Source organism: Plecotus auritus (assembly GCF_963455305.1).
Source record: "Plecotus auritus genome assembly, chromosome: 8".
Taxonomy (NCBI): Eukaryota; Metazoa; Chordata; class Mammalia; order Chiroptera; family Vespertilionidae; genus Plecotus; species Plecotus auritus.
This window is the reverse complement of record NC_137782.1, coordinates 94,206,967-94,220,430: the sequence shown is the minus strand read 5'-3', so window position 1 is coordinate 94,220,430 and position 13,464 is coordinate 94,206,967.

Here is a 13,464-nt window from a genome sequence, read left to right as displayed (position 1 = left end):
AGACAAAGAGAGAATATTAAAAGCAGCAAGCGAGAGAGAGAAACCAAGATGGCGGCATAGGTAAGCACCTAAACTGCTGCCTCACACAACAATTTCAAAACTACAACTAAAAGACAGAACGGACACCATCCAGAACCACAGGAAAGCTGGCTGAGTGAAAATTCTACAACTAGAAGGAAAGAGAAAAGCTCACAGAGAATTGGAGGTACGGCAAAGGGTCTTTGTGCGCGCAGAGAGGAAGGGCAGCTGAGAGCCTGGCTGACTTTCTCTGGTGGAAGGGGGAAGGAAGCCCCCGACCGCACTGAACCCCAGTTCTGACTGCACTGAACCCCAGTTCCGGGCGAGCCCCTGGGGACCCACGCTCTTACGGGGGGAGTCTGGACTCTCGGGCGGAGACTCGGGAGCTGGGGAAGGCAGAAGTCTGAAGGCGTGCGCGTGCCAGTGCACACAAAGGCTGAGGAGGTTGCCACAGGCTTTCCCTAGTGGAAGGGAGTCGGAGGCTCCTGACTGCACTGGGCCCCAGTTCTGACTGCACTGAACCCTGGTTCCAGGCGAGCCCCTGGGGACCCACGCTCTTGTGGGGGGAGTCTGGACTCTCGGGCGGAGACTCGGGAGCCGGGGAAGGCAGAGGTTTGAAGGCACGCACGTGCGCGCAAGGGAAAGGCTGACGGGAAGCCAAGACTGAGACTCCACCCCATCCAAGCTGAGCACAGAGGCTATTGAAATTTGGCAAGTCTAATCTTACAAGGCTGTCTCCAGCACCAAACTTCTCCCAGCATAGACACAGCTGATCCTTACAACCAACTGGCCTGGAGGTCAATTCTTCCCAGTGATACCAACAACAATCAAGACTTAACTACAACAAGGCTGTACACACAGTCCACAAAGGGGTGCACCAAGAGTGTCCACCTCAGGTTAACTGGGGAGGCAGACCCACTGGGCCATATTGGAAACCTAGCACACAAATCTACCTTACCAACTCAGGTAAGCAGTGAAAATGCGGCCTCAAAGAATCAGATCACAAACGAAAGAAATGGAGGAAAACAAACGACTGGATATAGAATTCAAAACCACGGTTATAAGGCTTTTCAAGAATATCCTAGAAAAGGCCGATAAATATAACGAGACCCTCGAAGATATGAAAAAGGACCAACTAGAAATTAAACATACACTGACTGAAATAAAAAATATTATACAGAGACCCAAAAACAGACTAGAGGAACACAAAAATCAAGTCAAAGAATTGAAATACAAAGAAGCAAAAAACACTCAACCGAAAAAGCAAAAAGCAAAAAGCAAAAAAAAAAATCCAAAAAGTTGAAGATAGTTTAAGAAGACTCTGGGACAACTTCAAGCGTACCAACATCAGAATTATGGGGGTTCCAGAAGAAGAGAGAGAGCAAGATACTGAAAACCTATTTGAAGAAATAATGACCGAAAACTTCCCCCACCTGGTGAAAGAAATAGACTTACAAGTCCAGGAAGCGCACAGAACCCCACACAAAAGGAATCCAAAGAGGACCACACCAAGACACGTCATAATTAAAATGCCAAGAGCAAAAGACAAAGAGAGAATATTAAAAGCAGCAAGAGAAAAACAGTTAGTTACCTACAAGGGAGCACCCATACGACTGTCAGCTGATTTCTCAACAGAAACTATGCATGCCAGACAGGAGTAGCAAGAAATTTTCAATGTGATAAATAGCAAGAACCTACAACCAAGATTACTCTACCCAGCAAAGCTATCATTCAGAATTGAAGGGCACATAAAGAGCTTCACAGATAAGAAAAAGCTAAAGGAGTTCATCACCACCAACCCAGTATTATATGAAATGCTGAAAGGTATTCTTAAAGAAGAGGAAGAAGAAAAAAGTAAAGATAAAAATTATGAACAACAAATACATATCTATCAACAAGTGAACCTAAAAATCAAGTGAATTAAAAACCTGAGGAACAGAATAATCTGGTGAATATAATAGAATCAGGGGCATAGAAAGGGAGTGGACTGATAATTCTCAGGGGGAAAGGGGTATGGGGGGGTTCATGAAGAGACTGGACAAAAATCATACACCTATGGATGAGGACAGTGGGGGGGAGGTAAGGGCAGAAGGTGGGGTGGGAACTGGGTGGAGGGGAGCTATGGGGGGAAAAAGGAGAAACAATTGTAGTAATCTGAATAAAGATTTATTAAATAAAAAAAAACAAAAAAATAAAATAAAAGCAGCAAGCGAAAAACAGTTAATTACCTACAAGGGAGCACCCATACAATTGTCAGCTGATTTCTCAACAGAAACTATGCAGGCCAGACAGGAGTGGCAAGAAATATTCAAAGTGATGAATAGCAAGAACCTACAACCAAGATTATTCTACCCAAGAAAGCTATCATTCAGAATTGAAGGTCAGATAAAGAGCTTCACAGATAAGAAAAAGCTAAAGGAGTTCATCAACACCAAACCAGTATTATATGAAATGCTGAAAGCTTTAAGAAGAGGAAGAAGAAGAAGAAGAAAAAGATAAATATAAAAACAACAAATACATACCTACCAACAAGTGAATCTAAAAATCAAGTGAATTAAAAATCTAATGAACAGAATAAACTGGTGAATATAATAGAATCAGGGGCATAGAAAGGGAGTGGACTGACAATTCTCAGGGGGGAAGGGGTGTGGGGGGTGCGGGAAGAAACTGGACAAAAATCGTACACCTATGCATGAGGACAGTCGGGGGGAGGTAAGGGCAGAGGGTCGGGTGGGAACTGGGTGGAGGGGAGCTATGGGGGGAAAAAAGAGGAACAATTGTAATAACCTGAACAATAAAGATTAAATTTAAAAAAAAAGAAAAGGTGAAGGGACTTAGAAGTACATATTAGTAGTTGCAAAAATAGGCATGTGGGTGTAAAGTACAGGACAAAGGCATACAGTCAATAATATTGTAATAACTATATTATAATATAGTTATTACAGGGGGCCACAATGGGTTCTTAAACTGGACTGGAGGGCCGGAACAAAAGCATGGATGGAGTGTTTGTGTGAACTAATATAAATTCAAAGTAAAGGAGCGGAGGGGAGAGCAAGAGAACTGGATAGAACAGCCGGATCCCGCCCGCAGTCTGTAGTTTGCCCAAGGCTGTACTAGACTTATCAGGGTGATAATTTCATAAGTCATATAAATGTCTAATCACAGGGTTGTACACCTGAAATCTAATGTAGTATTGTACACCAACTGTAATTTAAAAATAAAAATATAGAAACAAAGAATTTACAACAGCATCAGCTCCTTGTGCGACTGCACAGATCTCACACTGCTTGTGGAAGAGGGTCAGAGCTAAGAAAAAAAGAAGATCCTTCAATGCAATACTTAGAATTTTAGATTTTATCATGAGGAGACAGGGAGCCAGTAAGGATGCAAAAAATATCTAAAAATACATTTCCCATTAAAAAGTACCACATGATTATCACAGACCTTTTAGGAAAAGAAGAAATTATCTGTAATTCCAATATCCAAGTACAGTCACAATTATATGTTTCTATAGCTTTAAAAAACAACTAGGTCCCTTACATATTTTTAAATAGTTGAAATTATATATAGGTATATTGTATCTATATAATAAAACCGTAATATGCAAATCGACTGAACGGCAGAATGACCAGTTGCTATGACTTGCACTGACCACCAGGGGGCAGACACTCAACGCAGGAGCTGCCCCCTGGTGGTCAGTACACTCCTACAGGGGGAGCACCGCTCAGCCAGAAGCCAGGCTCACGGCTGGCAAGCACAGCAGCGGTGGCAGGAGCCTCTCCCACCTCTGTGGCAGTGCTAAGGATCCCTCGGGGGATGTCTGCCTGCTGGCTTAGGCCTGATCCCCCCGGGGTGCGGTCCTCAGCTGGCAGCCGGACATCCCCCGAGGGGTCCTGGACTGCGAGAGGGTGACCCCCCCACAAGTGTACGAATTTTGTGCACCAAGCCTCTAATTTTATTATAAAATCAATATATCTTTATTATAGAGTATAGTGAAATTTAGGAAAGCATATACATTTTAAACTCAGGCTCTTTTCTCACTAAATATTGTGACATAAATTCTTATGTTATTATAAACTCTTTATCAGAATAATTTTCATCACTACATACATTCCATTAACAGTATGCTTTATGATTTGAATTATTTCCATATTTAAAAAATATGACTATAACTTGTTTAAATTAGTATATATGTGCATTAAGAATGACAAACTGTGTGGCTTAGAAAATCAAAGTAAGTTGATTAAAAATTACTTGAATTATAATTAAATATTACTTGGTATTTTGTTTATCACTCATTCAAAAGAGCCATAAAAAAAATACCTAGGAATGACTTTAATGAGAAATGTGAAGGAGAAATGTAAAATTTTGTTGAAAATATTGTAAAATCTTATATAAATAGAGTTGTATAATGTATTCTTAGATGGAAGATTACAAAAGTATGTTTTCTTCAAATTAGTTGGCTTTGGTCCTGTGTCAATAAAAATCTAATGGGATAATTTTTTTGCCTCAAAAAAAAAAAAAGAACTACAATTCTTTATTGATTTCAGAGAGGAAGGGAGAAGGAGAGAGAAACAGCAATGATGAGAGAGAATCATTGATTGGCTGCCTCCTGCACACCCCACACTGGGGATCGAGCCCACAACCTGGGCATGTACCCTGACTGGGAATCAAACCATGACCTTCTTGTTCATAAGTCAACACTCAACCACTGAGCCATGCCAGCTGGGCAGGAACTACAATTTCTTCAGTGAAAAGAAAATATTATATAACTACCAAGACCAGGTTGCCATCCTATATAATAAAAGCCTAATATGCTAAGTGTCTGGTCGTCCATTCAACCAATCAAAGTGTAATATGCTAATGATATGCTAAGGCCGTTCAGCTGCTCACTATGACATGCAATGACCACCAGGGGGCAGACAGTCAACTGGTTGACCAGTAGCTATGATGTGCACTGACCACCAGGGGGCAGACGCTCCAATAGGTTAGCTTGCTGCTGGGGTCTAGCTGATTGGGACTGAGCAAGATGGCCAGACACACCCTGGAGCCTTCCCGTGGTCCCTCCCCGGCTGGCTAACCTCCCGCACCCCTCCCAGCCCCAATCATGCCACAGTGGGTTCCCTTGGCCTGGCCTGCACCCTCTCACAATCTGGGACCCCTTGGGGGATGTCAGAGAGCCGGTTTCGGCCCAATCCCACAGGCCAGGCCGAGGGACCACTGGTGCACAAATTCGTGCACCAGGCCTCTAGTAAACAAATAGTAGTAACTGGAAAGGAAAGAATCCTTGCAAATTATAAATTATAAATATAATAGAAGAAAATCAAAAGAAAGTAGAAAATTAAAGTTGAAGAATTTCCTCTAGAAATTTCTTTTTAAAAGAATCAGGAATTAAAATGTCATTAGATTTCTTAAGGGCAACTCTGGAAGCTGGCAGTCAGTGAATGATGCTTTCAAAACCATCAGACTGACTTCTAACCTTGATTTTTATATTTTTATACCTAGTACAACTATCCACCTGGTGGGAGGGCCAGATATGTCAAGTTCTCAGAAAAATTGCCCCCCACATACCCCTTTCTCAGAAATCTGCTAAAGGATGTGTTCCACCATAATGAGGTAGTAAAACAAAATGAAGCCAGAGATCCAGAAAACAGGGGATTGACCCAGAAGAGAACAAAGAAGGGAGTTCCCAAGATGAGAGTGAATGAAAGGTCCAGAGACCAATGAGTCTACAAGAAAATGCAAAGCTCCAGAATGACCTTTCTAAGGAAAAACATGAAAATCACAGATTAGCTGAAGTGTGAATGTACTCAAGAGATTTCCACTCTGTCAGGGTCTAGGGCTGAATTTATGATAGATCCATAAGAAACAATGCAAAAAACGACTGATATTTAGCAACCCTAGGGGGGAAATGAATATGTATAAAAGAGGAATGTATCATAGGACATACATAGCTGTGAACAATACTTTAGGGAATCTTGATCATGCAAAAGGATACTGACGTGGCCAAAAAACACACTGTGAGAGGCAGAGGAAAGGACAGTGTGCTTCCAATGGGGTGGAGAAAAAGGTTCTTAGAGCTAGACCCTTGTCTTCCTTAGAAGGACAACAATGGACAAATATCTAAAAGTGGAAAGTCAACACTTCTATATTTTTGAACAGCCATATTGTTCAGAAATATAGAGGTTAAAACCAGAAGAAACAGTGCTAAACGTCTGCCTCTCATGAGATGAAGACCAGATGCTGGTTTCCATCATGAGCTGTTAGAACTATGGCTGACCCTCGAACATGGGTACGCCCACTTACATGTGAATGTTGCAATGGATACTGTAAATGTATTTTCTTTTCCTCATGATTTTCTTCATAGCATGGTTTTCTCTCTAGCTTACATTATTGTAAGAACAGAGTCTATAATACATATGACATACAAAGTATGTTATCGGCAAGGGCAAGGCTTCTGGTCAAAAGTAGGCTATTAGCAGTTAGGTTTTGGGGGGAATCAAAGATTATATGCAGATTTTTTGTTTTACTACATGGGGGTCCCTGCCCCTAACCTGTATTGTTCAAGAATCAACTGTGTTTGGCTTTTTATACTACACACATGAAATGCTTTTGTAAAAATTAAAAGTACAAAATCAAATTCGACAACAAAACCAAGAACTTCCCCTCAAACTGCTTTCAATTTGGGTGGACCATGGTAAGAGGTTTCTGACACTTCGGGGGGCAGACAGGGGTGCTGGGTGGAGAGCGAGCAGGTGCCCTCAAGCGGGCTACGCCATCAAGTGGGTAGTGCCAGCTAAGGGGACAAGATAGCATTCAGAATCTGTGCACACTGGGCTCCTTGTCAATGTCTGAGACAGGAAAACACTGGAGGGAATGCCCAGAGGGCAGCAATGGCAGGGCCCTGGCTGTGGGCCAGCAGCCCCTCCCCTCCTCACGCAGGAACTGGATGACTACTCTGTGATGGTTTTGTCATCAGTAACGGAAAATACTGTCTATGTTTTGGAGTCACCTTTAAGACAAGTAGCGTGACCCCACGGAAGGGGGATGTGATATAAATGTGGGTCTTGGCTTAACTGTAGAACACCTGCCCTTCCTTCCCACTTCCTTAACACCTTTTTTGAAGGAGCATAAAAGTACATTTTTCCAAAAGTCCAAACACTGACTTTGTGTTTCTCCAAGTTTTCACTATTCCTTTTCTTCTCTGATGTGACTTGAGCAGTCAGTCGAACGTTGCTAAGAAAACAGAGACAAAACTAGGAAGTGCAGTTTCGGAGTGTTTCCGGTTTTCCATGGGGTACATCACACCTGTCACAGGACCCTGCAAATCCTGTGGGTAGGTCTGTCCTCGAATGCACTAACAGATAATGGCCAGTCAGTGCTGTTATTTCTTTGGAACAACTCCTTCTATTGTTCAGAAAACGCTCTGTCACAGCTCTGACTTGAACCCTTTAAAGATTACCACCATTTTCAGCCCCTCTTATAGAAGCTCAGGTGTCTGGGATGCCCAAATCTGCCTCCTCTTTTGTGTCGTCTGTGAACACCAGTCAACAGGACCCCCGCACACAAGTGTGACACAAGCATTTGGACGAGGACAATTGTGAGCTCGCTGGTCCAGGGCACAGGTCGGAGCTCCAGGGTTTGGCTGTAGAGGCTACTTCTTTCCTTCTGCCCAACCCATCTCTATCCCCTTAGCTTCGATCCCTATTCCTAGGATAACATGGATCCCTGTGCCCACATATGAATATGCCCGAGAACCTTCGTTTCTGTGCTGTCATCAGCCCTGAGTGTGGTAAGCCTGTTTCCCTGACCTTATTCACCAAACATCTTCGTGAGTGTTCAAATGGCCTTTACTCATATGAAAAGCAACTCAACCTCATGCAAAAAAAAAAAAAAAAAATGCAAATTAAAGCTAAGCAATCACCGTGCCCTCTTCAGATGAGCAAAGACATGGAAAGCAAACAACAAAGCAGACAACGCAGCCTGCAGGAAGGGCTGGGATGCGGGTGGTCCTGGACCAGGAGTAGGTGCGCCCTCCCTGGAAGACAAACTAAACCACTTCTAGGAACTGTCTGGATATTCTCGTTCATTTAGAGGGGTGTTTGCTACAGCTGTGTTTGCAGCAGCTAGACTAGAAACTACAGAAATGCCCCCGGGAGAGGGCTGGTTCAGTGAGTTATGGGCCCATCACACAGAGAACTACAGTGCCACTGAGCAAACACAGGGATATGAAATGATCTCTAACATACAAAGTCAACACGCAATACGAACAACAGGATGGGTAGTGGGTGCTGACACTTGTAGGAAAACCCAATGGCCATGTGCACGCAGACACATGTGCACACACAGACATGTGTGCACGCAGACATATGTACTCAGAGGATCTCAGAGTCAAACAAGAAACGTAAACCAAGTTTCTGGAGAAAGGAAGGGGGTTTGAGCTTAGATAAAAGCTCACTTTGTACTGTCTGCCCCTTGGCCTTGCATGAATTCTTACCATTTGCATGTAGTACTTTGACAAAAGAAGCTAAAATTTTTTCACTAATATGTCAACAAGATAACATTGTGACATTGAAACTATCAACTGTTGTTTAGGACAGGGACCACCCACCTTGCAGCCTCTGACAGGTGGCCCACCCAGTAAGAGTGGGGTGAGGCCTGGCCCCCAAGCTATGGCTCTCTGGGCAAGAGTTTCCTCATCAGAAAAATGAGGACGTTGACCTAAGCCATCTCTTAAGTCTGTTTTCTGGCGCAAAATACCTATAATCTTTCATTTAAACCAATTTTCTGTTCCTAAGCAGCAGTGGAAGAGTAGTGATGGGCTCTAGAATGTTCTCTAAAGCACATCTCAAGGCTCTTAAGCCATCCATTCAAAATAATTTTACACTGAAGCATCCCTTAAATACATTCAGAGCACAGAGTTTATTGAACATAATACAGAGACTACTAGTACAAAAGTTTGTGCCTGGGCAGGGCGGGCTTCTTCGGGCTGCCACAGAACATGTGAGAGCACGCTGTGCATGTCTTCTTGGATTTGGACACAGTGGAAATACATCTCCTTCCCTCTGGCAAATGCCACGTCAAGCCAGAATACCTCCAACGGATTACACATCAAATAACCAGAATGTCTGACAGTGGAGAATCCTTTCCTGCACCAACTTTAAAAATGAATTACATGACCAACTAAGAAATACAACTTAAAATACATCAAAGAAAAAATATGCAATCTAAAGCATTTGAAGACATCCTTAAAACACTAAATTCCCCAAATGTTAATGTACATTGAAGTCACAATGAAAACACACTGTGGAGATCTCTCCAGACAGAAGGATGTAAAGCAGGGAGGACAGCAGGACGTACTAAAATACTTCATGACTCAAAGAGGAGAGGGGAGGTGAAGGGAACATTTAATAGATCATTCTGAGTTTCTTATAGGAAATTCCAAATGGCAGCAGTTTATAAACGGTCTTTAAAGAGGAAACACTACCAACAGAAATGAGAGCAAAATGCATTTTTCTAGTCTACATATAAGCTTGGATCACCTTATTGCTTACAAATGAAAACCACAAACCAATCACTCCCATTGATTAATTTCTTGGCATCTCCCACGGTAATTAACAGAGAAGGTGAGCTGATAAATGTTTGCTGAATGAGTAAGTAAATGAGGAAAAGCAAGAAGCAGTTCTTGTCCACGTGGTCTCAGAATTAGACAATCAATTCTGATCTTTGATTCCAAGTAAAAGGGTCAATGGGAAAAAAAATTTAAATGAATGTTGGATGAGAGGGTAGCAGCTGAAATTAGTTTACTTCTGAAATCCTAAAGAAAGATGGGAATGCAGGCAAAAAGAACCAGCCTTTTGGGTGTTACATGGAAAGCCATCACATCAAGGTGAGCAACACGCAAGCTCATTGATCATCGGCTTCAACTGAGAAAGGCGAAGCATCCTTGTTAGCACCAAGCCTTAATGAAATTGTGTTAAGATGGCTGATTTGTCTCCCCTGGTCGGTGTTTACTGAAGGGAAACAGAACATAAAGGGTAATCTGTTTGGCATCAGCCAGACCTGGCTTGGGATACCAGTGAAACGAAGCTTGGGAGCCACAGTCCCACCTGAGCAGCCCCATCTGCAGCTGCCCCACCTGAGCAGCCCGGTGGGGGGGGGGGGGGGGGGATTCCTGCCGCTCATCAGAATGCAAGCGGGTGCGCAGGACAGGGAGCCAGCCTCAGGACAGCACTCACATCCATTAGCCAAATGATTAAATATACATCAACCCCCTGGGATAATAAAGTAATTGTAATGGGGTACTGTCACAGGATCAATGTTTCCAGGTTTAAAAATAAACATTAGCATTTATCTAGTAGCAGAAAACTATTATCCCCCAGTACTGTTTTATTCAACTGACATCTTTTAATCAAAGCAATCCATATCGTGGCAGCATTCCAAGGTATCATAATTGCAAATATTTATGGCAAGTGAGATAATAGCTATATTTTTGTTGCTAGCTTTGTCTTCTTTTCCTACGGATCGGATGCCAACATTTTCTAATGAATTAATTCCATTAAGAAAAAAATCCGAAGTAATTACATTAATGGGGCAGCCTCTCATCCACCTCCACAGTTTCACTTTTAACTATGATGCACAGCCGTGGGTGTGAGCTCACGCCTTCTAAATTTTTCAAAATATCTCTGTAATGAAAATAAATTAAAACAAAACCTTATTTGTCAGTGGTGTCAAGCAACCCCTCAAAGGAAGGTCTGAGTCCCTTGACATGAGCACCCCAACTAATGTTCTCAGAGGCTGAGTCTGCAGCCGGTGGTACTCGGATAAAGAGTAGGGTTTGGGAATCTGGCCTGAGATTTACTTTCCCAGCCTCCCAAGTTTGCCTCTGGGCCAATGCTCCGGATTAGGGCCTGCTATTACTGGCTCCCATTGGCGATTTCCCGGAGAAATGCAACCTGATTCGTGAGAGCTGAGACCGGCAGCCGGCTGTTTCCTAACCCTGGCAGGCCTCTCCTGTGACGCCCATTCTAAGCTGTCCTGGCTCCCAGTTACTTTAGGCCACCACCCTCCTCACTCCCTCCCAAGACAGACTGCTCATTTGCTTCCTTGAAGCCCCAGACTCACTTCCAGGAGCACGAGGCAGAGGCTGCAGGCATTGGAAAGATGGAAACGCATTTCTTCACTGTCTGACAATCTGTTCAGTTCCAAAACCAAAAACCATCAGAAGGAAAGTCCTGATTCTAGCCACTTTCTCATAAAGCAACTACATAAGGTATGAGGGTGGCAAATGCATAAAGGTGTATACCACCAGTGTGAGATGGGTAAGTTAGCTCACCACAGCCTTCCCTGAGGTCACCTGTGTGACTCTGAGATTGAGACAATGTCCCAGTAACTCAGGCCCTTCACGTGGGGTACATGTGGGCCCCAAGGGCCTGATCGGATCCACATACTGTGAACCATAGTCACCCAGGTACCTTTCAGTTAGGATTAAGTCCTACTCCATTTCAGCAACAGCAAACTCAGCCCAGGCTTACTAGAAATAGGACTCCTAACTTTTGATTCATTCCATAGTTTTACTGCTCCTCCTCTAGCCAGATGGGCTCAAAGGAAAAGGGGAGGGGAGGCTGCTCTGGGATCCAAGGCCATTGCCAGCTCAGTCTCAGAGGTCAAGGTCATTCCAGAGTTCAGGTGATTTTGCAGCCCATGTCCCATTTTTCTCCTTTTCTCTTGTAAACCAAGAATTTCACACACCAGAAACAAACAAACAAACTAACTTTGTAAATGGGCCAGTTCTCTAGAAAAGAAACAGAAAATGGCAAATGGTATTACATTTTGGCATAGATCCAGAGTTTGCAAATATAGAGATTTGTGTGTGCAAACAATATAGGCACCATTGGAAAAATGGGAAGCTACTTACATATGGTACATGTCTCTCTCTCTCTCTCTCTCTCTCTCTCTCACACACACACACACACACACACACACACACACACAGCTTGTTTTCAAATTAATTTGAAAGGCTATTTAGATCTGAGCTATCACTGCCTTCAGTTCTGTCTGACTCGCCACCGCCAGCACTGGTATCTTTTGATAGCAATTCTGCTCCTAGAATTTGTTTGAAAGCGTTTAGGTTTACACGGATCACTGGAGGTTCTTCATTTTCCCCCTTTTGTGTTATGTAGGTATAAGCTAGGTATAAGCCATCTCTCTAGGCATAAACTGTCCACTGCTAAAAATCAATTTTGATTTTATCAGTATTTATTACTGCTGGTGCCAGCAGTTTAGAAAGACTAATGAGGGAAAACATGCAAACTAGGAGAGAAAAAAATTAAAGCCGGGTCCTCACACCTACAAATTTTACAGTCTGCTCTCTTCAAGAGGTATTTTTGTATCGTGCCAAGGGAGCTTAAATTATCCATTTAAAAATTCGATCAGTAAAAATTCATGGCACCCTGTTATTGCTTACATCTCAGTACTTGCGAGCTGCATGGTGGGTATTCCTAAAACAGGCTCAGAGGTGCTACGGAACCAGCAACCAACCTGCCTGCAGTGCCCAGCTCTGTTCCTGCCAGCACCTCAACCAACATCAGCCTCATTCTGTGCCAGTTTATTCCAATTTTCTGACTCCCACCCTCTCAAGACAGAATACGTAATAGGACCGCACACATCCATGTCTCTGCCTTATTCTCTGTTTTCCCTTTCCAGAAAAGGCCCCCGAAATGTGCGCGTTTCTCCACGGCATAAAATGATTGTTACGGCTCTTAAAGTTGCTCCTGAACCTTAGCAGAGCTGGCTCCCTCACACATTCATTCCCTTCTGACACATTCCTTACTGACCAGGACAATTCAGAGAACAATCTCCCTGCCACTACTCTCACTGGGGAGTTTCCTTCTCCCACTCAGCCAAAAAGTCCCACAAAGTAACTGTAAAAGGGAGATTTTACAGGATGTTTAATCAGAAAAAAAGAGACAACTCTGGATTTAAAATTTTGATTTTTAGCTACAAAATGCCCACATACTCTTAAGAAGTTGAATACCTGCTTCCAGATGTCCACGAAACGCTGTTACGTTCAAAGACCCAAAACAGGCTTCCCAGGCACTCTTTCTAAGAACTTAATCACCCTAGGGAGGCACCAGCAAACTACAGCCTTGAAGGCCAAATCCAACCAACTGCTTTTGTGAATAAAGCTTTATTGGAACACACAGCCATGTCCTTTAAGAGCAAGTGTGCAGACCCTTCTCCAGAGCCACGGGACGTTTGCGGCCTTCCTAACAACTCCACTTCCCTCCAAGGCAAGGCACAGGAGGCTACAGGGTTAGTCTGCTGTGGTGCCCACACCTGACACATTTCAGGCCACACATCTTGCAGCTCACTCCCAGAACCCACATGGAAAAACCACGGATACTCATTTACAACTGGGCAGCCTTCCATGGCTGCCTGCTCAAG